Here is a 26,468-nt window from a genome sequence, read left to right on the forward strand (position 1 = left end):
TTTCGTGGAGTCTTCTTTCTTCCAAGTAATTTGTCACCATGTTAAGACTTATATCATCAGAAACAAATTTAATGTAATATTTGAAATTATGTAAACTGTATTAGTTGTTGCATTTATAATTTAAGCACTTGTTCTGTACAATATTGAAATGAGCAACTGAGGAGAAGCAAAAAAATACAATTTAGTTGTTGAGAAAACAGCGTAACTATAACTATTGTAATCGGAACCAAGTTTTATTTAATTTGCAATTATATACTTATGTTGTACAGAGGTTTACGCTACCTTTAATATATTGTTATCATAATAAGTTTACTCCTCAAATAAGTCTGCTAGGTAAAAATTCACATTAAATGTTAATCTTCGAAACGTTAATTCAATTAATTTTCACATAATTAAGCCATTCATTATATGCTCAAACTCATTAAAATTTTGTACTTCATCTTATACAACATTAGGAAAACATTTAAAATTTGAATTTACACAGTAATAGAAAAGGATATTTCACAATTGTGGATAACCTTATATCTACTTATATTATTAGCCTTCTTATGTAAATGTAGACAATTATACTTCATGAGGAAATACCACATTTATTTTAAAAATTCGTGATGTCCTACTTACAAAAACTTGTTCAGCATTAAACTTCAGTACAAGTTTATATTTTATGAAAAGGAATAAGTTATCAAACCTTGTTTGCGATGTTCTCGTTTGTTTGTTTAATCCCCAGTCTGTCTCTCCTTCCATATTTGGGAATTTTTATATTACGAAAACGAATTAACATGTTAACACGATATAAACTTAACCAGTTTAAATTTCGTGTACTACAGTTGTTTTGTTGTTGCTGAAATTTAAACTATTTCATTACATATTTTTAACGATTATGTAAAAGCCAATATTTATGTTTTATGTACTCCTTAGTTAAAACATATGATTTAACGAATGTAACTTAAGACACCAAAAATACAACTACTGATTATTAAGTATTAAAATACGAATCCCTTAAAAATATTTAATATCAAATAAAAATACAATTCATACATGTTCAAAATAACTTTTAATTACTTCTTTATCAACGAAAAACGCTGATTCGTGCTTACATAAGTATTAAGAACATTAAACATTACCTTTGTATTTTACAAAACATTAAAAACGTTTTATTCAGTTACAATGTGTTAAGTTACATACATATCACAGTTTGTCAAAAAATGTGCAATGGTCTTTTTACAGTTCATTGTGGTTACACGTTGTGTAGTTTCATAATCCAAGAGATGTCAGAAAATACGCGTCAGCTCTTCAAGCACAAGCTCCAAACAGCACCATTTATTTACAATAAACGATTCACCACGAATATTTTCTTGCACAGTGACTATTCAGCTTCTTATAAAAACAGGACAAGAGAAGACTGTAGCTCGGCAGAACCAGAGGAAATTAACAGAATAAAAGGTGTAAACCCTCATCGTTGAATAAAACTCCTATATGTAGTCTTGTATAGCAAACTTGACCTGTATAATTGAGATACGCATACCTAGTCATTTAAATAAAGCTCTGAATACCTTAAACAGAACAAGTTTTCACATTTGTTTTAGAGGTTTTTTCTATCACTAGAGAATTCTTCACAATTGTAATTACTGAATTCCTGTTTAAGTGAAAGAAAACAGCAGATCACAGTCTTACTCACAGATTGGCAATTATCAATTGTATACATTTAGCCAGCCAGAATTCAACAGCACATCCATTAGGGTTATGAAGTCATGTCCACACTTAGGTTTGTTTATTTCTCCTGTATCTTATTAAATGCTCTTCGTACTTGTTAGTAGTCTGATAACCGTTTAGAAATACACCTCTCCCTTTCTATTACCCAAATTAAACCTATATTAAAGCACTGAATAACAGCACGTCAGTAATTATGAATTAATTTGAAAATTGAACTTAATTTTTACAATATATGTAATTTGTTTTGGTAACAAAAATTTAATACTCTTGATAGCAAATTAACACATCATGACAGTTAGTGAAACACTTAAAATTAGCTGTAAAAGATTACCACCACCATACATCATCTTCGTTGTTTAAAATCTTCAACTTTCTCAAGAACCTACTCGATTGGTTAAACCTTTTTTGCCAAGTCTGGCTTCCAGTTCTCTGGCGACACTACTGTATGCAATTTGAGAAAGTTTAGTTCCCCTCCCACCAAAATTTCTACAAAAACAGTGAATCTCAAACACTATCAAACATTTACATTTTATTGTCCTACATTCAAGAGCCACAGTTATTACATTTAAATAATATTAAACTCTACCCTCCACGAATATATAATTTATAGCTTTATACAAGGTTTAAAAAACTAATAATCCGTTCAAAGTAAATTGACTAAAGGATCAGTAATGTACTAAAGAAATTTATTATTGATACAAATATTTATATTTATGCATTTAGCTATTGAAAGACATTACCTACGACCTCTGTAACCTTGCGAATCCATTAATCTGGAGATTGATAAAACTTCTCGTATAGTCAACCTTCCTGACATAGATCAAAAGTTCAATACAAAAGGACAGCAGTTCAAGGATTTGCATACTAACACCGACGATACAGAAGGCTTCGTATTCTTTGTGGTAACTTCTTGGAGATTAAACTTCTTCACTGTGTCGAACCTACTCAAGCAATGTGAAAGTTAGGTAATCCCCCCTTCGCCCATTTATAGAAAAAAACTGTTCATGTTTTGAATGTGTAAAAATACAGTGTATTACCCAAAAGTTCAAGTTTTGAAAAAAGTATTATGCAGCATGCAATATTAAAAGCAAAATTAATTATAACAGTTTGCTGACAATATAACAGATACCACGACTATCACAGTCTCCCCAAAAATGATTCCAAATGTAAAATATTTGAATTACAATTTCAAAATATTTGTTTATAGTTTTGGAATGAGTGAGCCAGCATAAATGTTACCTGTTTGTTAAAATAGGATCAGCTCTAAACCATTCTTCTGAAGCATAGCCCTGTGACGAAATATGCAGTCCCAACACAGTTCTTTACAGTAGATTTCATGTTGACCAACAGTTGTATTCTGAAGACATTTCTTTGTTCTGCAGTCCTACTACAAAGATAACAATGACCCCTCCCAAAAGTCCACATAATACATAGTACCCAAAAGAGAATGCTTCTGGCTTTAAGATCGCTAAGAAACAGGCTATGAAAATATTTAAAAAGGCAAATCAGTTAATAATACCAGATATTACCTGTCTTTATAGTTAATATTCAACATACACAGCCCCATCTCTCACCCAGTCTCAGTCATGAGAAAACGTTGTTTCATTCGACAGTGCTTTTCAACAATGGCAGTTCCACGTACAATATTGGTTTATTCATTCGTCAGGCCTATTTAAGATAACCAAACTTTCATATAACCCCTCCCCACCCCAAAATAGTAATCTTTACATAATATATACTTTTCACACTAGATATATTAGTTCAACAGAAGTCAAATCACGAATTAAATTCACCACGTCATCTAAACAAAATTATACTACTTATGTATTTATGATGAAGTGTGAAATATTAGATAACTACTGTAGAGCAATTTACATACCTAAGTGTTCAATAATGGTACGTTCTCAGTACTCTAATAAGAACAAAATTGTCCTGTTGGAAAATTTCGTCAGTATGATCCCTCTATTCTTCACTTGAATATCACCTTTCTGTTACTTACAGCACCTACTAGCAAAAAAAATAAAATCCCTACCACAAGAAGATCGTAACGCTATCTGGACGGTTCTTTTTAACATACATAAATAGTTGAATCACTTCGAGAAAGCATAACAACTGCGATATAAAATACATTTTTTCTATATATGTTCCATATTTAATCCATGTCTTCTCAACAGGCTACGAAACAAGTAAAGAACTAGGAAAACAATATATATGCAACGAAATTAGTTTTTCTTCTACAAAAGCGGAAGAATTAATTTCCACTACCACAAACAACGTTGTTACTACAAATTATTTGAATTCACCAATAAAAGTAAAAATTCATCTTACTTATCACATTTCAGTCATATGATCGCAGTACCTCCTTAGGAAATTTACATATCTTCCCCACCCATCCCAAGATGCTTTAAGCGATTTCTCTCACGGTTCAATGTAACCATTTTTCAAAAATCCAAGTTGTTTACTGTTACCTACGGTAATAGATAGTGTACAACAGTGGTAATGGTACTTTTCAGATGATGCAGCATCCATCCACTCCTCCCCTGTAGTATAAATTAACGACAGAAAATCACTTTAAAAACTAGAGAGAGAAATACTGCTGTTCAATTTTCGTAACAATAAATACTACAATTATAACCTTGCCCGGGTAATAGTAACACATTATTTTAAATAAATGCCTAAAAATTTAATGGTAAAGTCGTTTGGAATTGAATTACTATTTCATAATTTAGGGAACTTAGCCTAATTATTAATTAGCTTATCGTGTCTGTTGGTTGCACGTTTGCTGTTGATCCTTTCTTCAATATTCTAGAACAATCTTGTTCCGAAGAATTCTGGCGGAACTGACGTCGTCTAAACTCTTCAGCCTTCTTTCCCATCCTTATCCGCTTCCAACATACGTCAACTACGCAATTTATTCGAAAAACAGACTTAAATAGCACGCGAGAGCCTTTTCACTGTATTCTAGGTCACGAAATAGAAAACATAGTGCAAAAGTTCCGTCACAGATTTTCACCTCTCTTAAGCTAACAAAGAATAAAAAACATTTGGTAATAATAAACGTTTATTTTACTTTGTGTTTTAATGCAAAATCAGAGATATTATTGTTGAAATAATAAAAGTACTTTCCAGAACTGAACGCGGAGATACATACTCGTATTACACCTATCATTTTACCTTTGTATTGCGACACAGTGTTCCTAAACGCCATCTAACGTCTGATATATTCTTTTTTGGAAAACAAAAAATTAAAATAATCAAGAATGAACTACATAATACGATTTTTGCAATACAACATGAAGTAGGCAAAAACCATGTTTAAAAGATACTTTTTTAAATTACACAAACAATTTAAAATTGTAATCATATCTTAAAATCTAGTTGTTTGTGAAGTATTAGTTTTCTCTTTGTCCTTTAGTATTTAGAAGCCCCCTTGTGGTAAGTGGTATGTTTGCGGACTCTAGCAAGTGGATTTTGACACCAGTGATGGGCAAATCACAGATGACTCATTGTGTTGCTTTGAGCTTAACTTGAAACAAAAATTCGTGATTACTGTCAAAAACGAGATAATCAAAAATGTAATAACAGTGCATCATGAATGTACATGCATTTCTTCGTTTGTTTATAATACAACTCTTATAGTACAATGCTAATTTGGTCTTAGCTACATGAAACAAACACTATATATTATATATAATTGTAAAATACGTGATCAGAGTGATATGAAATCCGGGATGACACAACCATATTATTTACTTTATCTTGATTAGCATACGGTCATTGAATACTGAAAATTGTTTGCTGTGGTAAACAATGCAAATCAGAAATGTATTAAAGATGCATTGACATAACTTGTTAGACTGTACAAAAAAAATGTAAATTAAAAGAGTCTAGTTCAGCCATCGTAATAGTACTCGAATCAAGATTATGTAATTTTATTCATAATTAAAAATTATTTTCCAATGTCTGAAAAGTAAGTAATACTGACGATTGATGTAGTTATAATTAAACTGGAAGATAATCATTCTTGACACAAGTGCCCACTTACTTTGGTTACCTGGAGCAAAATGTATTTGGGTCTAGTTAAAACTGTATGGCTTTGCATTGTTTAAACATAACATTTCGTAGTATTAGTTGTTGTAGTTGTCTATAGACGTGAGAGAGAAAATACTAAAGCATTTCAATTTCTCATAAAAAAAACCTTTACACGAAGCACAAGAAAAACAAAACTTTATTACATATTCTCTCTTTTATTATCATAAGCGTTGTATTAAATTCAGCCTTAATTCGTTAACTGTCACATCTGCACGAAAAATGAAGTTCCTTTGTATTTTATACATGTACCTTCCAATTGATCATTACGGATTTATTATTCTTCCTTGGTAATAAAATTTAGTTGCAGAACAAAATGCTGAAACTGCACCACCGCTTCAACTGAAGAATAGAGTGTTACACTTTTAATTTATTTATTAACTTTAATACAAAATTATATTATATACCTGACCTATAGAACATGTTAACGGTCAAACTTGAACACACTTTAAATTTCTTAATATATACAAAAATAAATCATATTTCTGTGCTGATCAATCGTTGTTTACAACTTATCTGCAATGCAGTAATTTGTCACGATGTGTTGAAACGGTGCAGTATACAGTCTTGTATATATTAAGATACCGCGGATCATGCGCTATCTGCACTGCGTCACGACTGTATTGATTACACTGGTATTTTCTAAGCTAAGAGGACACGGCTTTTTTTTTCAATACGTTCAATACGTTTACGTTAAAATCTTGTTTACTGTAGAAGTGAAATTAAAGATTTTTTCGAAAGCTGAGGTGGTGAACGAACTAGACTCTAGTAGAAGTAGGAAATTTATGTTTCTAACAAATATATTGATTTGGAAGGAGTTACTGTTAACAGTATTTGAGACCACTGCTTTATGGGTTTTACAAGAAGAATGTTTCTAATGATTGGTTTTCAATGACAGTCTTGATGAATAAACTGATCTCCATATACGTAGGCTACGTTGTAGTTAAGTTTATAAAGCTGTGGAACTTATTCCAGGGATAATTTATCATTATTAATTATCAAGAAAAAGTGAACGGTGAAAAATAGGCTTTGTTTAATAAACTGTCTTAAATAAAAAGTATAAAACATTCATTTTATAGCATTAATTCTCGCCCCTCCTCTCTAGTGGCATAGCGTTTAATACCCGTGGTGGGCAAAGCACAGATAGCCCTTTCTTTAACGTTGTACTTAATAACAAGACAACTACTTCTGTACAGTGACAGCTTCAATTACTGGTTGGAATGACAGTAATGTGTGTATGTGTGTGTATTTATTTATATATTTATAAAACGCTATGACTACCTCTTGGCATCACACTAGTCTTGTCACGGTGCAGGTTCGAAAGAATAAGACTTGCTAGTCTTTTAAAGCTATACAATGTTCACTGTTGGGAAACTATGCCTGGAGTTTATACTACTTTAAACTGGGCAATACATGATGGCCGGATTTAGTGAAGCTGGTACAGAAATGTGAAGTAACTTCCAGTAGAGGAAAGGAAAGGTGGTTTATGTTCATTGGGATAATTTTATACCTCACCCTGTATTACTAAAGTGAGATTGAAATATTTTCTATTAATATATGTAAATTTATGCGAAGTCCATAATGGAAAAACTGTTTTTCATAATTGTTATGTTTACAACTTTTTCCCCAACTTATAGTTCAGATAACATTTTATTTATCTTGATCTGACCTTTTCATCATAGAATATGTAACAAATACCAGTATGGCTAAACACCTTACGTCATCAGATTTTCGATATTCCACACTCACTTCGCAACCTTATATTAAAATACCTTTGACTTGTGCAGTATAATTACCCAGCAATATTTTCTTGCTTTGTGTGTTCTGTCTTGTAAAAGTGGTTGTTCCCCCTTCCCCATACAAATCCTAATTTACAGAGCCCGGTGATCCTCATCAAGGGAAGTTTATCATCGTATACTTTATCGAATATTTGTTCCCTTGCTTCTTCTCAACGACATCACTGGCTTTGGTCTTCTCTCTGCCTTAAAACCCTGTGGACATGTCTATTTAAATTTTCCAAAGTCAAGACTAAAATCGTCAGAATACAACATACGACCAGCCTTTCTGGATAAAAATAAATAATTCACGAATATAAAAAACCCATTATCGTAAGCGTGACAAAGAAAATACTAATATCCCCCAGTTTAGGTAATTTTGCTTTAAAAACTAAGTTTCTGTTACGAGATTTTAATTTTTTTTCTCTCCTGTTATATGTTAATTTACATATAGTGTTGAACTTTGAAGAACTAGCAAGTTAATCAGTTCCACCACAGGATTTTCCCTGAGAATATGGGCGACGTTATGTCATGTTTATTCGAAGGAACTCCCCTGTATCCCCTTCTCAATGGTGTAGGAAAGAGTGACAAACATAGGGTGTTTGACTAGACATTCAGGTTTTACGATGAGAGATTGAAACTACAATAAGCTGCTAAATGCAAGTTCTGTACTGTCAATTATGACTAATTTTAGGAGGTATGAGAAGCATGCTCCTAAAAAATTAATATAATAATATTAATTTATAGTTTCAATGTGCACTAAATATGTAAAGGTGGAGGCTGTTGCGTCCTTTGTTTCAACGCCCCTGCCGCCTGCGTATGAAAGTTCATCCTGCTAACTTTAAAGAAAGGCAATGAATTAAAGTTTTGCAGTATGCTTTTTTACACGATTATGAGCATATCAATTTCTTTAAAATGGCAAACTCCAAAATTAAATCGACGTATGAGCAGAAGCATATTATCACTAAGTTATTAAGAACTAATCAGGTGTAAAAATAATAAACTAAAAAGTGGTGTTGTAAACAAAGTTTTAATTATTTCTTAAATACTGTTGATTTGAATGCGCACACCCTAAGTGCAATCTGCAAATTTTTTTTTTTTTTTTATGAACGTGACAATATAGTTTAAATCAGAAGCTTGTTTATTCGTTTTTTCTTCAATGGGTACAAACATATCTCCGTAAACAAAGAAATCTACACATCATTTTCATAAAAATTAACAACAATTTTCAAAAAATAAATATTTCCACTTGTTTATCAAATTCTCTTTTTCCGAGGGATGCCTTCAAAGACGTGCATAGTTTCCAGAAAAGGAAACCAATTTCCGCCTTTGGATTTAGGTATAAACTGTAATTCAAATGATTTTAACACAAATGAATGTTTGAACTTGCGTCGTGAGTTATATGCATCTTATACATATTTCTTCAAATAATTTACTCTTATTGGACTCATTCCGCTAAATTATTATCCTATGTTGGAAAAATCAGCAAAGTATTGTATTCAACGATTTAATATACTAGCTAAGCAAATATTGCGAAACATCTATAAAAAGCCATTTCTCAAAATTACTATTATTACAAGAACAATCCAAATCAAAGTAATAACGCTGCACAATAATAAGATATTTATAACAAAATATTTTAAAAACACTAAAGAGTGTAATTCATAAACACAGACCAGATTCTCTACCTCTCATCATACCTACAACTTTAACACAAGAAATTTATAAAATTATGAAAAAGACTAAAAGAATTTTATTTCCAAAACTAACCACAATTTTTTTTTCTCATAATACAACACTCGCACTTATATTAGTAGTTTAGATATAACAAGCAGCAATATTCTTAACCGACTAACAACCAACCTGTTGTACATATTCTAGATGGGCTGTGGTTTGAACTTAAGAACACTCGATTCCCAATCTACGGATTATGGGTTTTGCTCTTCATGTTTCACTCTTCAGTTGTTGAGGGTGGATGGGTATGTGTTGTAAATTAACGGTAAATCTCTATTCGTTGGTAAAAGAGTATCCAAAAGTTGGTGGTGGGTGGTTTTAACAAGCTACCTTTTTTCTAGTCTAACACTTCTAAATCTGGAACAGCCAACACAAACATCGCTCAAGTAATCAGTCGCCTGATTTGTCAGTGGATTTACTTAAAATCCCTAAATACCTGTCCCATAGCTAACTATTAAAAATGTCACTATCACGACGACTTCATGTTAATTAGGCATAGAAATTGTCACTAAGGTCGTAAAAGAGATCAAAATGGTCTTGACAGCACTCTCTTAGCCGTGACACTGTGATTGAGATCAATTTGTTGGCACTTGCCGATAATACTGACAGCAGAACATCAGAGGGATCGAAGTACTCAAATTTATTTTACATATTGAACAATCAGCATTCGAAAAAAAACATGCACGAGAACTCGTCACTTAAAAAGACTTACAACTTGATAGAAAAGTCTAACATTTTGCATACGAATATCTTGTAATGTTTACTGATAACCTGCAAACTTTCATGAAAATACATCTACTATATTTAAAAATTACAATATTCACTTGGCCATATTTATATAACTTTGAAGGTGGTTCCATCGTCCCTTAATTTTAATTTCCCCTAACATGCAAGTATATGATTGCATTTCTTTCTATTTATATAGCATAGTAATCATTATTTGATGACAAAAGTAAGCATGAATTTCAGTCTTCCATAATTAGTTCAGTCCGCTTTATTCAGACAATTTTTTCTAAACATTCGTACGAGTGCTCAACATGCGGAATAGCATTCGAGTTAACTTAATAGAGAAAAATCGTAAACATACTTCTGATAAAGATTGTACATGCCAACAGCTAGAAAAAGAGTATGAATTTGGTTCACTGCCTAATGGCCCTAAACATGCTCGCCCTCCCAGCCGTGGGGGTGTATAATGTGACGGTCAATCCCACTATTCGTTGGTAAAGAGTAGCCCAAGAGTTGGCGGTGGGTGGTGATGACTAGCTGCCTTCCCTCTAGTCTTACACTGCTAAATTAGGGACGGCTAGCACAGATAGCCCTCGAGTAGCTTTGTGCGAAATTTCCAAACAAACAAACAAACAAGCCTAATGGCCTTTGGAAGGGAACGAGCACCTCTCAAAATGTGGAACAAAAACACAAAATATGATATTCTATAACACGAGAACTTTCCAAAGGTGTAACTTTCCTCGTCATCCACAAAATGGGATTGACTAAACGAAGTGTAAGAAAAGGTGGAAGAGTCACGTCACGATATACCACCCTAACTTCCCGGAAGTGTTTAGACCAGCTTTCAAAGAATTATTGCAGGCAGATAGATAATACTTTAGTTATGTTAACATCAAGAAACGAGAATTTAACACACAAAGATGCTAGAAACGGTCCAGGAAATCTGAAAAGACCATTAATAAAGAAAAATCAAAATGTGATGGATAGATCGATTAACAAGAAAATGTAATTAGAACGATTAAAGAAAGTAAAAACCTAACGTAGAAAATTATTGCTATTAATAAAAATAATTGTTAAGAAGGATTAGGGGTAAAAGTAAGGAAATTATATCGCACTTGATAAAAGAAAGAAAAACATTTATTTATGTGACAGTAAATTAATTAATCGTAGAAGATTCATAAATATAATACGCTCTCTAAAATATGGATGGATTTTTTCTACATGTTGCTGGTTATTTATTGTATACTATGTGAGGTGTTGTTTATGGTGCAAGTACTTTCTTTAGTATTTAAAATGTTTTTCATCATATTTGTTGAGAAAAGAGTCTGCACTGTTTATGAATTTGCATATCAAATAAGCTTTATTTGGTAAATGACAACTATTCTATATTTGAGAGTAATTTACTTTTGCATGAACAAGGATGTTTAAGACTTGCTCACCAAGAAAGAGATTTCCCCCTCGCACCAAATATGCTTGCCCTTTCAGCCTTGGGGACGTTATAATGTTATGGTGAATCCCATTATTCGTTGGTAAAAGAATTGCCCAAGAATTGGCTGTGTGTAGCGATGGCCAGTTGCCTTCCCTCTAGTCTTACATTGCTAAATTAGGAACGGCTAGCGCAGATCGCCCTTGAGTAGCTTTGCGCGAAATTCAAAATAAACAAACAAACAGACGAAAGAGATGACAAAGGTTTACCGCTCATTTTCTGACAAGTGGATTTTTTTTCGGAAATCTCTAAAGGTTTCTGAGATTGGAGCGAGAGGTAATAACTTAAGTAAATCTATTTGATTCTTTGGTGTTGCATTGTTAAGGATGGTGTTATGTCAAACGATGTAGCTCTTTAAATCTGTTTGTCAATATCAGTCTTTTTAACTATTTTGTAGCATGGTTTGTCTTAGATTTTCAGTGCATTTTCTAAAAGTTGTTTCATTACAGATTGTCTTGATTGATAACGTATGATGGTGGGTGGGGTGGCAGCTGTTATATTTCTGGTGAAGATATTGCTGTAGATTTAAAACATAACTTAGCGAATTAAACTTAGAAGTCAGTCATTGACAGAGACGTTACGAAAGTTAATTTGGGTAGGGAAGTAATTAAGGGTAAATATGATTCTTTTGAGAAAGGTATTAGCATAAGACTAAAAGCAATTAATTTAGGACTGGCTGTTTAAATAGGAAAAAATGTTATTTATATAATGGTTTTAAGAGTGAGGTTCCACAGTGCTTTATCATTAGAGCTGTTTTTCATTACGACCTACAAACATGTTGATATATGTAGGAAACATTTTAATAATTCTTACAGAACCGTTAATCTTAGGGATATTCATTACTGAGTTTAAAGTTCTTTAGAGACAAGTTAAGACTGGCAAGGATGATTACTTTTCGAGATTCTGATGAATTGGAAAGATTTAAAATAGATTTTAAATTGTAAGACATACAAATTGCTATGAGTTAAGAATTTGTGAGATAGGAAATTCTACTTTTATTTGATATGGATTTATTTACTCTTTATTTATTATTCCTTCTATTATTTAGTTCAACTATGATTTGTTAGGTATATTAAAGTGGTAACTCTTCTAGTTAAAGCATGTTGAATGTCTCTAGATATGCATTATAAAACGGACACAAGCTTCTCCTAGCGATAACTTATAGAATGATTATGTAAATTCGCTAATCACATGACATTAACCTCATAATATAGTCATGAAATAAAACCTGTCTTAGGTTTAAATAATTTCGATTCGTTTGTTTCTAACTGAGTATAATCATGATTTCTTTTTCAGCAACTACCGGGCACGGTCAAGGTAGATTATTCGGCGCCCTGATCATAAAAGTAGGTTTTCTCGGGTACCCCGTTCCCCACAGCAAATTCTGAGGTTTTATATCTACAAGTCGCTATCCTCTTGTGTTTTATATATATATATATATATATATATATTAAGGATCAATATTTAGTCTCTCGCGGATCACCAATGGACCTTTGCCACCAGATAACAGCATAATCTCGTTAGCTTCAAATCTTGTCAGTTTAACTATTAATCACTAGCCCACTTAAATTTAACTTCATGAGCAGAGAGAAGAGAAGGTCTCTTCTGAGCGCCCTCGATTGCTTTGCATCTCTTCTTGGAATGCTGTGTGTTAAATCGGAATATCTGCCATGATGTTTAGTTTAATTAAGTATAATAAATTGGATATTTTCTCCACCTACCATAAGTATCGAAAGCTTGTTTCTAGCGTTCAGATATAATCTTTTCTTTGCACAAATTCTGTACAGGTACTGACGAGCCACTGTTTTCCTGATTTAATAAATTCAGAATAAATCTGCAGACATGTCGTGAACCAACGTGTTTCGCTCCCCACTGGCATTCTGAATTTAAGCAGTTTTGATAATTAATGCTTTTTTAACGAAACTGCTTAAATTCAGAATGTTGGAATTAGAGTATCTTGTCTTCGTTTGCTTTCTCTTCCTGATTCATTTTATTTGTTAAAATAATTATTAATTTAATACTTAATTTATATTGTATCGTTTATTTATAAACAGTTTATTTGTCTTCAATTTACATAAAACTGTATATAGGTGTGTGTTAATATAATATTTATAACATACTTTTCTTTTATTATCCTAATCGTGATACTTTTTATGTTATGAGGAAAAAACTACTCGCGACGCAGAGGTACAAACACTTTCTGTCGTAACTGTATTAATTGCTTTTTTTTTTGTAAACAGTGAATTTTATATTCTAGCTGTTTGTTTGGGATTTATCTATAGTTGTCGATACTTATTAAATTCATGCTTTTTTTGCTTATTTCTTGTTAGCACCCTCGACCTCATTGCCAGCATAAGTGTTTGCAATATTGGCACTTTCTTTAGAAACTTGTATTTCCTAAATAATGTCTGACAGCAATCTAAGAGACTATGATACAAACTTTGACATTTCCATAAGTATCACATGATATATCACAAGAATTAACATTCTTCGTTATCATTTTTGTAGCTGCTTTAATAAGAGTTTTTCTACCAATAGATTTGATTTCCTGGGAAAATTGTAGCGACTGTATGTTTTATACTGGATATGGACAATATCTCGCTCAAAAATCTTTTATATAGTCTACTTTTTTTTTTTTCTCATTGCTGTTTTGGAAACTTTAAGGTTTGTTTGTTTCAAAGAGAAAATATAATTAGTTTGATAATTTTTCGAAATGTGAAATTACACATTGTTGCAAAAACTTCGCGTCTCGTTAGAAAGAAATGGTTCTATTTTAATACAACGATTTTCAGTCATTTTCAAAAAATGACTGAAAAAAAAATAAAACGAAAAGTTATACGAAAAAAATAAAACAATTTTGTCTGAACACAAATTAATTAATGTAAATAAAACTTGAGCAATTTACCACAATTAAAACATCGTTCAAGAACTTGTTTGAATATTTAGCAAAATTTTAAAAATTTTGGTGGTTGACTTCATTTGAATACCGTTGAAGTCTTATGTTTATAATTTGTCACAAAGTATGCATGTTGTGCTTTATGAAAGTACCTTCATTTTTTTTTGCAAAAATCTGTATTTATGAATAGCAATACAACATTAAAAGTTAATTTCTTTTAAAGCGAGAATCCATAATCACTGGAAGGAGACATTGTCCTTGATCAGTTTTATTCCGTCACAAATTTTTCTTTTCTCACTGATACTCGGAATCGTTGGTGATGTATGGAGCGTGACATAAGTGAGCTTGTTGACTGAATTGGTATGTTTACGTGTTTAGATCTGTCTTAGTGATTTGACATATTGAGCTAATATGTACAAATAAGTTGTTTTCTAGGTTAGTCACATACAAATTAAGGTTAGGCCTACATTGTCACAACAGTGTATGAGTGCATAAACTAATTTGTAATCATTTACAAGGCTTGGACTTAAAATCACCAGGTAATTTAAAATAATCTAATACTGAAAGAACAATGTTATAAAAAAACTTTTTGAAAATTTAATCACAACAAATACACAGTTTTCTTTCTTAATACAAAGATATTTTAATATAAAAACAATAATGCAATTTATAATAACAATTGTCACAAATTATAATTCATATACAAAAGTTTCACAAACAACATTGAGTTTTCTATCTGATCCAGAACTTTATGATGCTTTACCTATGGCTCATGACAAGTGAATTAATTTTGAGTTGATACAGGTAAAATTCATTTAATGGAAGCCTGGCATAGCCAGGTGGTTAAGGTGCTCGACTCGTAATCCGGGGGTCGCGGGTTCGAATCCCCGTCATACTAACAATGTTCGTCCTTAAGCGGTGGGGTTGTTATAATATAACGGTCAATCCCACTATTCGTTGGTAAAATAGTAACCCAACAGATGGCGGTGGGTGATAATGACTAGCTGCCTTCCCTCTAGTCTTACACTGCTAAATTAGGAACGGCTAGCGCAGATATCCCTCGTAGTTTTTTGTGAAATTGAAAATCAAACAAAAATCATTTAACAGAGACCTAACTAGCTTTTTGCTGATCACAGGTGAGTTTTTTACTGCTAGAGTTATAAAATGTCTTTCTAAAATGGTAACGTCTGATATTAATCCGCTGAAGTTAAATGATTTGTAATGTTTAAAATATATAAACATCCGTTATCAAATATATAAAGTTCCCGATTAATAAGCGTTAATAATAGTTATAGCTTCCGAGCTTTACAGCAAACCAACAATATATTCTCTTCTCGATGCGTGAGAAGAGATTCTAGAAATTTCAGCTACAGCAACAATACTGGCAATCATTGGTATTTACATACGCACGTAATACATAGTTGATTTTTACATTCGAGAATCTTCTACAAATTTAATGACTAGGCGAGAAGTTCACAATGCACATTGAACAGTATAAAAATATATACTTAACTGAAATAAGCATTAATATTAAAATAAATATGTAATACTAAATATCACAATGAATTTAAATGTGCACGTGACGACCTCAAACCTTACTTTAATTAAAAGAAGATTGAAACACTAGGAAGCAGCTGCTCTTTCTAATGATTACACGTTAACACATAAAACCACTTTTCATAAAAAAGAAATTTCTATCATCTTAGAAAAAAAAACTTGTATTTGTTCAATCCACTACAGTTAAAGATTTTTCTAAAAAATCCATCTTCTCTGGTTCAAAATTTTATGACAGTCAGGATAAACTTTCATCAAAACCGTCAAGGCCTGTCTGCTACTTTTGTATTAAAAAAAAAAAAACTGGTCACGTTATGTCTAACATTTGTGTTTGAATAAGAAAAAAAAAAAAAGCAACAATCAGTGCATTTATGTCCACATATAGATGTAGTTTCACCATGTCGCTCGATGCTATTGATTTGGCCATTGATATAAAAGTTAATGTATTCAGGGAGTAATTTGTACCTTTTGTGTCTGTTGATACTGTGTCTTTGACAAATGAACTGCTAATCCCACACCCATGCGTATTTTATGTGATACTGGGGCAGTTCATTCATTGTTGTTAGAAGGCATATTGCCTTTATATTTCAGTTCTGCCGTTGGTGAGTCTATTATGGTTCAGAGTATTAAGGGTGGTTTTATTATTGCTACTCTTCAAAACATCATACCGAGTTTCAGGAACAGTTGTGGTTGGAGTAAGACCTAATCTGCCAATTAGGGGTGTATCATTATTGTTGGGAAATGATTGACTGGGAAAAAAGTTATTGCTGAATTCAAAATGGTTATCAAGCTGATCACTGTTTCATCTTAGAATTATGTTGCTGCTGAGAAGAATCCACTGTGTGCTGTGACTTGAGCTCAGGCTAAAAAATTAAGCCAAAAAAAAATGATAGACATGTATTTAGAAGACGATATTATAGATTTGTCTCAGACATTTTTTGGATCTGAATATCTGATACCTATAAATTGTTTTATTGAAAATTCCTTGATGAATGACAATGACAGACGTGAGGGATCTGATTCATCTGGTAAATTTCCGTTTGCTAGAAGTAAACTGATCGTAAAGCAAGAAAAATATCCACAGATCTATTCACTATTTAAATATACACTCCCAAAAGATGAACAAAAGAAAGTTCTGAATGGGTTTTTTTTTTCAATGGTGTATTTAAGAGCAAATGGAGAACACCAGATGTTCCAGGTTCAGCATATCATTCTGAAATACTGAAAGTTGCCCATGAACTCCCCCGTGGAAGGTGATGTAGGTGTCAACAAGACATGTGACAAAGTTATGAAACATTTCTTTTGACCAATGATAGGCAATATGTTTCTTAATTGCTTATAATCTTTTGAAACCTATCCTACTTTCAAAGAACGTTTCAGTAGTTGGACCTTTACCAAAAACTCCACCAGGGAACCAATATTTGTTGACTATCATGTACACATCCACTTAACTCACTGAAGTTATCCCTCTCAAAAACGTTTTAGCCCAAACCATTTTTAAAGTTCTGATTAAATTTTTATACTTTCCTTGACTTAACCAAAGAAATTCGGTCTGAACATGGTTCAAATTTTATGTTGGGGTTGTTTGAACAAGTTGTTTATCAGCTCAATGCTAAACAGTTCAAATTTAATGCACATCATCCAGAATAACAAGCTGCTCTTGAGAAATTCCATTCTTCCTTGAAAAATATTATACAAATTGTTCAATTCCACTGATTTTACCCTTTATTTTAATTTCAAGCTCATTATAAAACATTTGGGATTTATTATTTGTTTGATTTAAAGCCGAGCAACGTTGAATTCTCTCCAATACCAGAAGGCGAGATTTCTTGAAGATAAGAAAGGTGACTCAGTCTTTTCATTGTGCAATTCTCCAATAAATATGTTCGTTCACTTTGTTGGGTCTGGAAATTGAGTAGATAAAAAAGCTTTTGTGATTCGATAAAGTAAATCAATAAATTTCAAACGATTCGATTGGAAATAATTATTCTTTATGGTTTTTGAAACTGAGCTATCCTGAATGTACAGTAGTTACAACAATCCTGTGATAATATTTTAACTATCTTAAGACGCTCAAGCTAAAGTATTCCGTCGCTGTTAACGGACAGATATGATAACAATGAAATTCTTCGTGTGATATACATATATATGTATATATTAATATATATACATATGTTAATACATTCGAAACGACAAAACCCAAGTTTACTGAAATACGTAATAAAAATATAATAGTTAACGATTAGGGCGTGCGCTCCACAACTGAACCTAAAATTACATAAGAGTCAGGCGAGTGGTAAATCGTTGTTGATATAGTATTGCAGTGGTGGGGTATTTGTAATTTTGTCGTGGTAATGATACACAATGTATACAACATTGAAAAAAGCTATCGCTTCGTATTTTAGAATAAAGAAAAAGTTCATTACTGACAGCTGTAGCATGTAAATTTAAATTGTGAGAAAGTTAAAAATGTCGTATGAAGAATATTGGACATTTCTCGTGTCAAATCGACGTCACAAACATACAGTCTTACTCTTCCAAACAAACTGTAATATTAGGCTTAGGCCTATACTATAGTTAGACTATCAATAAGGCTCAAAATAGCTTAATGTGATTATTAAATTAATGATTTGTGGTAAAATATCCAGACAAGGATTTTTAAAGCATAAAAGATGGGAGACAAGAATTCTGAAAGTAGTGATGATCATTTCGCAGTAACTGCTAAAGTTCAGATGACTGGTATTCTCATGAAACGACCGTTTGGACATCACTCAAATAAATGGACAAAAGGTAATTTTGTCAAGTAAAACTAATTAATTAGCAAGTACGAATAAGATGTTGGCTTCTTGTGTAATTTTTGTATGAAATGAAGTTTTTTTTTTTAATTGTAACATGAAACTATAGCAGTGTAAGTTTTAAACATACTCTTCCATAGCTAATTTCTATTTGAAAATTGAAGTATTTCTTTTCATTAGGCCTGTGATTAAGTGTGAAAGTTCAAGTTGCTAACGTAGCACCACATATACTGTAAATTGTAACTAAAATTTTAAACATTCATGATGATGAGAAATCCACTCGAAGTAGAAATGTATTCTCAAGTTGGCTGGTGTGGGTATTAGCAATTTAATTACAATAAAGTACAGAATAATATTTCTACCTTCTTATATCATCTTCAGGTTAACAAACAATAAGTTTTATATATGCAACATAAGTTGTAGCATAATTGAAATTACTTGTTCCTTACCTGTATTAGTTTGTAACTGTAAAAATTATGTATATTTCAAAAGAGCTTTAAGTTTAGAGAATGTATTGTTATTTTTATCATGTGAAAGTTTCTTTAAGTATTGCTTACAGCCTTTGGAAAATGATGCTTTTGCTTGGATTTAAAAAAAATTAGCATAGATTACAACTTTTTGGTTTGTATGAAATATACATGAAAATTAATATTTTCATTTTTATTAAGGGTCTTTAAGATATTCATAAATGGACAAGTTTTTCACTTACAAAGGTTACAATTTCAAAATGTTTAATAACTTATAAAATATGTTATTAAACTAATTGTATAACAAAATTCAAGCAACATAATAATATTCAAACTTTTATTTTGAATTTATTGTTTTCTTTTAATTGTTTTGAAAATACTTGTTCAGAGCATTATAAGCTCTGGTTTCATACTATAATTGAACAACTCTCATGTTTTAATATAAAAAGTTAAATTTACTTCATTAAGTACATAATAAAGTATTTATTTCAGTTTAGGGTGTCAGTGATACAGACTCTTTTAATGAGATACCATAATAACAGATCATTTCTTCATGGCTTCCAAGTATAAGAGAGCTTTCTAATCTTAAACTGTCATTGGTATTATAAACATTACTATACATTTACTTTACTATTACTGGAATAGGAAAAATGGAGATTGGATATGTTGATGATTTACAGAGCTAGCGACTATAATGATGGCCATATATTTATAGGCTTTTTAAATGTGCAAATTATCATAGGAACAGGTGTTTTTAAAAATTTTAAATGTTATGCTAGGACATTGCTTGTGAGTATTTGTTTACATATAATAATTAATTTTTAGAATAAATTCCCAAAGTCTGCCATGAAAAAGTTGGTAAAATGAAAGAAACAAAATGTGGTATTTCAAATTCTACTGACTTAAATTTTTTTTATAATGGAGTTAGTTGAAGGAATAAAACAGTATTTTACCCACTGCCTGATTTAGTGAATCAGAAGTATTGTATATAAAGGAAGATTAGTTCTGCTGCCAATAGAAGAAAGCAGTTATTACTGCATACACAGTTTAACCCTTTCGGCACGGTTGGCAACCGCAGTCGAACTTGAAGCTCAGTGCAGCAGGTGATCTTCGTCGACAAGATGTAAACAACATACCCTCGTGGCTAATTATCATAATCACATTGGCCTGTAGACCCGCTTGAGGCTAGAACCACGTGTATTCATTGTTTACTTGGGATTCCCAGCAGGTATTTAAACCGAAGGTCACATGATTTCTTTGTTTTATAGCCTGTGTAGATCATACTGTTCATTATTTTAGAAGATACCTTCCTTGCATATTCTTTTGATACTTGCAACATTGTTACAGTGCCAAAAGGAAAAGCTTATACCACAAAAGAAGTAATTGACATTATTTGTAACGATGAAGAGAGTGACAAAGAGTTTGAGCCAGATGATAATGAAAGTTTACTTGTAACAGATGAGAGTGATAAAGAAGACATTCGTGGGCTGGAATCTGCCCCCGCTTTAGGTAAGCACATGGTGTAGTTAGGGTCATATAACTTATTGCATAAACTGACTGACCAAGGCTAGTTCTTGTTAACAGATATATAATATATTGTGCAGACTGCAAGAGTAATGGTAAAAACCCAGTATCTCCAAGACTATTCAGAGAGCAGATTGTTCAAAATTTGCTGGAGGGATATGTCAGCAAAGCTAAACGAAAAGGAACACCAAGTACTGATAAAGGTCAGTGCTTGGTGGAAAGACATAGTATTGGACAATATGAGCACAAAAAACACAAACCTGATTGTACTGTTTGCAGCAATAGATACACAGCTGGATGGAAAAGAAAGCAGACTAATAATTTCTGCAAACAGTGCAATCTCTCCATGTGCTTCTTACCATGCCATGAGATACATCATATCCACAAAGACTATTGACGGGTTGCTGCACAAATCGTATACAATTTATAATAAATTATTGTGCTTTACATGGTACTTCTTTGTTGTGTATCAGGGTGTCTTCCTTTATTCCTGTTATTTTTATGTATTGAATTTAACATGTAAAGTATTGGGTACAATCACAGACAATTTCAGGGACTTTTGTTGAGTTATTGCCAAGATATCATGCTTTTAGTACTGATACTGTAATTAGTTGAAGTATCAAAAAATATATATTCAGCACCATGTCAAACATTCAAATTTTTTATTTGGTGCCAAAAGGGTTAAGTAAAGGTTACTTAGTTTGTCTGTTAATACATGAGGCTAAAGATTTTTTTATTTCAGATTATGATGATTGTTCTGTAAACTCTGTAGCTGAAGCTCAGTGTAATGTACATGAGAGTTTGTCTATATATTAAGTATTTGTACAATAACTTTTGATACAGCATGTGTATCTTCACAAAATTTGATAGATTTATTAAAGATTGCAAGTATTTTCTGTACCAAGAAAATCTGATTTTTTAGTGAAATATTTTTATTAAAGATTTGTTTGTGAAAGTAATCTGTTTTGCTACTAGTCTGAGTGCAAAGTGATTTCATGATATGATTAAAAAACTAGTCTTCCTCCTAAAAATCTCAAATATTATTTGCATAATCTCTAAAAAATCCTCAATACATCTCAAATGTTTGTTTTTAGTAAGACTTTATATTTTGTTATTTTTTATACTTTTAACCATGTGGGGTCTGTTATGTGACAAACCTTGAAAACATCATAAAAACATTAGGAAATAAATATAAATTATACTTTTTGTGTGTTAGAATGACTACATATTATAACACAAATATACAAATGTTCAGTCTAAGTGACTTAAGTTTCATAATGCAATATCTATTAATTTTTTATTATATTGATCTTCCAGTCATGTCAAGCTGACATTACATAACTTGCATTGATGTGGTGCATTTCTGAATAATAAATATACATATATAATGTATATTTATTATTTAGAAATAAGTTATTACACTTATTTTTTTAAAATATAGAACAATAAATAAAGAAAACAGTTATCTCTTCTAGCTATGACCTTTGAACTTGATTTCTGATGGACATAGGTTGCTAAACCTTTTAAAATTTTGCATGTGGAGGATATCAAACAAAATTTTGTTTAGGGTTTAGATATATACACTTGAGTAACCAAAAAAGTCAAATAATTACACTGATACCATAGAATTCCAGTATAATATAAAAAAATATGAAACTACTAGCAGACTAAAGACAACATTTATCTCATTGAAATCTTGTATCGAAAGAGTTTTGTAGCCTTTTCAAAGATTAAAATGGTGGGAAAAACCACTCTTTAGACATTCTAAGCTGTTGATTGGTTACAAAAGTGTCATATATTGAAGTAAGTGTATATAAGAGGCTGTTTCCAAAATGGAAAAAAAAGACAAATGGGGCACTGAATTTGATTTGTTACATGTACCATATCTTGGCAAAATATAAATATATGATGTTCTAATTTTATATTCTGGCTTGCTAATATTAGCAATTTCAGTTCCTAATTTGTAATAAACTGTAGACTTGGTATTTTGACATCACAAACGTTTAATTGTAAACAGTGCTGGATTCAACATACCATGTGACTTACTAAAATCTATATTTGGATGTGTTCTTTTTATATTTATTTTAAATTAAGAAATTATCTGTATATAATATTAAAAGTTGAATTGTAATCTATAATTTTATTCCAGACTTATTGACACAAATTCTTAAAATAGTTCAATAAAATTTTGAATGCAAGTCAACAAACAGGATGGCATGGCCTTTGACCTCTGATCTTTTATGAAAATTCAAAGATGACATTGCATTCAATTTCATTGTTCCTGGTGATCCTGTTAAAGTATTGTTATTGCATCATACACCTACTGCAGTTTATTTATATTTGTCCATCATTTTATTTTTACTTCTGTATTACATTTATATGTCCCAAGGTTTCAAATGTTCTATGAAACTATTCAAACAAGTGTATGGTAGCAGAATATGTCATTGTTCAGGAAAAAGTCATTGCCAGATATTTAGAATCAGGCTGAAATGCTATCATCAGTGTGCTGTATTTCATCTTCAATCACTGTTTTTGTACTAGCACCCTTTAGTAAAAGAAAAATATAAACCTACCCTGTATTTTTCAGAAAGTCATTGATCCTTATATAAGTTCTTGTAAGGTACTAGCTTCTTATAGTCTGCATTATCCTTTCTGTATCTTAAACCTGTGCTTTCTTCTTTTGTTGTAATTAGGAAACAGCACAAAGAAATTGGATGAATTTATGCTACTGACCTCCTTCCACTCAGATAATCATGTAAAATCCAGTGAGATCAATGTTAACTGTTCTTTTCTCAAGAGTATATGAGAGATCTTAACCTATTCTTATAATATCACCCTTCCATCCACAGCATAGTTCTAATAGCTCTTGTTTGAACTATTTATAATGTTATTTTTAACATAAGGAAACCCAAACTGTAACCAACATTCCAACTGAGATCCAGTTAATGATACGCATAAAGAGATGATTACATCCTAATGTTCTGTTTGCTTGCCAAGATTTTATTCTTCAGTTATGCATGGAGTGGGCACCAATTTGTGTGTTACCAAAACTGAAATAGCATAAATGCATTATCTTGCACCTACTAAAAGAATGCCCTGTGTATTTGTTAAACATACCAATAAATTCTAGTCATTCCCTAATACCTGAGCATCTGCTGCAGAGAAAGACATACCCTTTTCTTATTGTTATAAGAAATGCTACTCATAGGGCAGCTGCTTGTCTTAGTAATTACTAAGTGTAGTATTCATGTCATTGAAAAAATTTATAAAAAATAAACATTTTTGTAAAAGAAGATTTATTTCTGAGAAATACTGCATTAGAAAATTGTTTGGAGTGTGCTCATGAGCTGTACAAGAATTCTTACAGTAAAATGATTCAATGTACAGAGCTTAAAGTGATCACATGTTTTCCTGATATAAACTGTAGTGGTATTTTACATATTAAAAGGTGTTTTTTTAAGAACTATAATTTCTCAGTGCTATGTTTAAAAGTTACATCAATAAAGTTATAATTGAGCCTTCAAATACAGCTGTAGTGAAAGTTTTGTTCTTGTTGTAAGGAGAGTATTTTTATTTAAAATTATGTTCTATTAAAAAGAAGTGGCTGTTAAACATAACACCATTATTTTTCTTATTGTTTGAATCTTGAATTGTGAAAGTGGGAAATGTGCCATAAATTTTTATGGTGACATTCAATAGGTGGTGCAGAAGTTTTGGTTATGTACATAGATACTAAAATATATGCTACATATAATCTGGTTACTAATTATCCTTTTGTCAATATCATTTATGTAAATAAGATGTACACAATTCCACCCCATTCCCAAACTAATTTCATATTTAATTTTGGAAAACTGCCTAATCAGCATAACTTGAAACAGTTACATGACTTGAGATGGCTTCAGGATTAGTAGAGGTATCTAGCTGTCTAGCTGGTGTTTATTTCTTTGTTTGAAATTACAGTGTATTTGCTTTTAAATAGATAAAGTATGTTTTTTTGAGATGCATTGTTTGCAAACATGAGGCAACTCATCAACTTGGATAAGCCCATTGTAGACATCTAAAGTTTTATGTTTCTAATGTTGGACTCATATTTTCAAAAATGACAAAACCAATGTTTGGTGTCTAAATTTCAACAGTTAATAGTATGTTGGTTGGGATAGCAAAGTGCAGGCCAAATGTTTTTTCAGTGATCATTAGAACTCGGGAGCTAAAGTTGTGTTCCGATATTAATTCTGATTAGTAAGTTTGCTGTTTCAGAATTTGTTCATTTTGCATGTTTCTCATGTTGGTTGTGACATATAGGATGAGGCCTTATGGTTACCAGATTGAACCCATTTGCTTGCTGCTTGTATGAAGAATGATACACAGTTCAGCAATATTTACAATAACTTTGAGCTTTTGTAACATATCTTAACAACAACTTCTAATATTTTGCTAAGGTTTACAAGTATTTCATATATAAAGAATGAGATTATTTTAATTAAATATTTTTACTAAAGGTTTGTTATTTTTATGTGGTAGTTATTTGCAATCAGATTCTGAATGTTATTATCAGTGCATTGTGCAATGAAATGTTTAAATTATAAACAGAAAAAGTGTGTATACCTTTTTAATTTTTCATCAAGTAATTGTAATTTTGTTATATTATTAATTGTAAATTTTTACTTTTTCACATAGTTTATTTTTTATGTTTTATTTTCCCGTCCCTTAGCATTGTTACTTATTGCAACACACATCACTGGGTGTTCTCATGAAATATTAGGATATCATAGGCAGAGACATTTTCGACTTCAGCAGAATGTTGGAACGTTTGCCTGCTTAACTAACCCTGATGAATTTGTGCAGTTTGACTTCTTAAAAAATTATTAAATTTTGTAATATGCATTTTAAAACAGGTAGCACATGATTAACTAAAATCTAAATACAATTTAATTGTTTTTCTATTTATAGAAGGATAACAATGCTAAAGTGCTAGCAAGGACAAAAGTAGCAACAATGCTAAAAGCAGTTTGACAAGTTTTCAGTGGAATTTTTGCTTTAACACCAAAACATCATACAATATTTTAAACGAACATGTGCTCCTATAATTTCATCACCAATAGCTTGAAGAACATATAACAAATAAGAAAAATTAGTTCAACTCTATTTACCTCTGTTTTTGTGCATAATATAGATAAGAAAGCCAAATGCATAGCCAAAATTTTTAACATTAATGTCTTCTGTAAATCTCACTGAACTCTCAGAACTAAGCAATGATGTCTGCTACAGAAGTATATGAACTTCATATATCAGTGTATTGACGATGTCAGTTTGATTTAAACTTTGATAAGTCAAACTGTAATGTGATGTTGATGTCAAGAACTGAAATATTTTTGTCCATCATACTGTTTGTATATTGCATAACCTCTAGAACTCACAAAATGATTATCTGCAGTTTTTTCTTTTATATCCTTGTATACTGTATCTGGTGTCTACTTTCCTCTACAATAAACTGTTGATAAATCAGCAGTGTAGAGCAAAATTAATAATTGATTAGCTGTGATATCAGGTACCTAATACCATGTTGAACAGTACTTTGTAAAAGGCCATTTTATATTTTGATCCTCATAGGTGCTTATTGGGTTAATTAGTTTATTTTGAATCTTAAATAAGAGGTTTTAATTTGCTGTATCTTTTACATGTCATGAGAATTTATATGTATTTATA

General features: G+C 31.4%; 1 protein-coding gene and 1 long non-coding RNA gene across 3 annotated transcripts in view; one reads left to right on the forward strand and one right to left on the reverse strand.

Moving 5' to 3' along the window:
• Nucleotides 1-1,035: 1,035 nt before the first annotated feature.
• Nucleotides 1,036-4,619, reverse strand: LOC143251999 (uncharacterized). Its single transcript, XR_013028782.1, has 4 exons — nt 3,593-4,619; nt 2,953-3,381; nt 2,454-2,654; nt 1,036-2,154 (listed from the first exon to the last, which is right to left on the reverse strand). It is a non-coding gene; the product is annotated as an uncharacterized LOC143251999 (long non-coding RNA).
• A 9,917-nt stretch (nt 4,620-14,536) lies between these two features.
• The window catches only part of LOC143251990 (uncharacterized), a 78,662-nt gene continuing 66,730 nt past the window's right edge, over nt 14,537-26,468 (forward strand). Inside the window, exon 1 of one of the 2 annotated variants that reach the window (XM_076503458.1) lies at nt 14,537-14,779. The gene's annotated coding sequence lies outside the window, so the exon portion shown is untranslated. The remainder of the gene's footprint in view (nt 14,780-26,468) is intronic. The other variant, XM_076503459.1, reaches the window with a different exon arrangement.

Source organism: Tachypleus tridentatus, chromosome 6 (genome assembly GCF_004210375.1).
Source record: "Tachypleus tridentatus isolate NWPU-2018 chromosome 6, ASM421037v1, whole genome shotgun sequence".
Classification (NCBI taxonomy): Eukaryota; Metazoa; Arthropoda; class Merostomata; order Xiphosura; family Limulidae; genus Tachypleus; species Tachypleus tridentatus.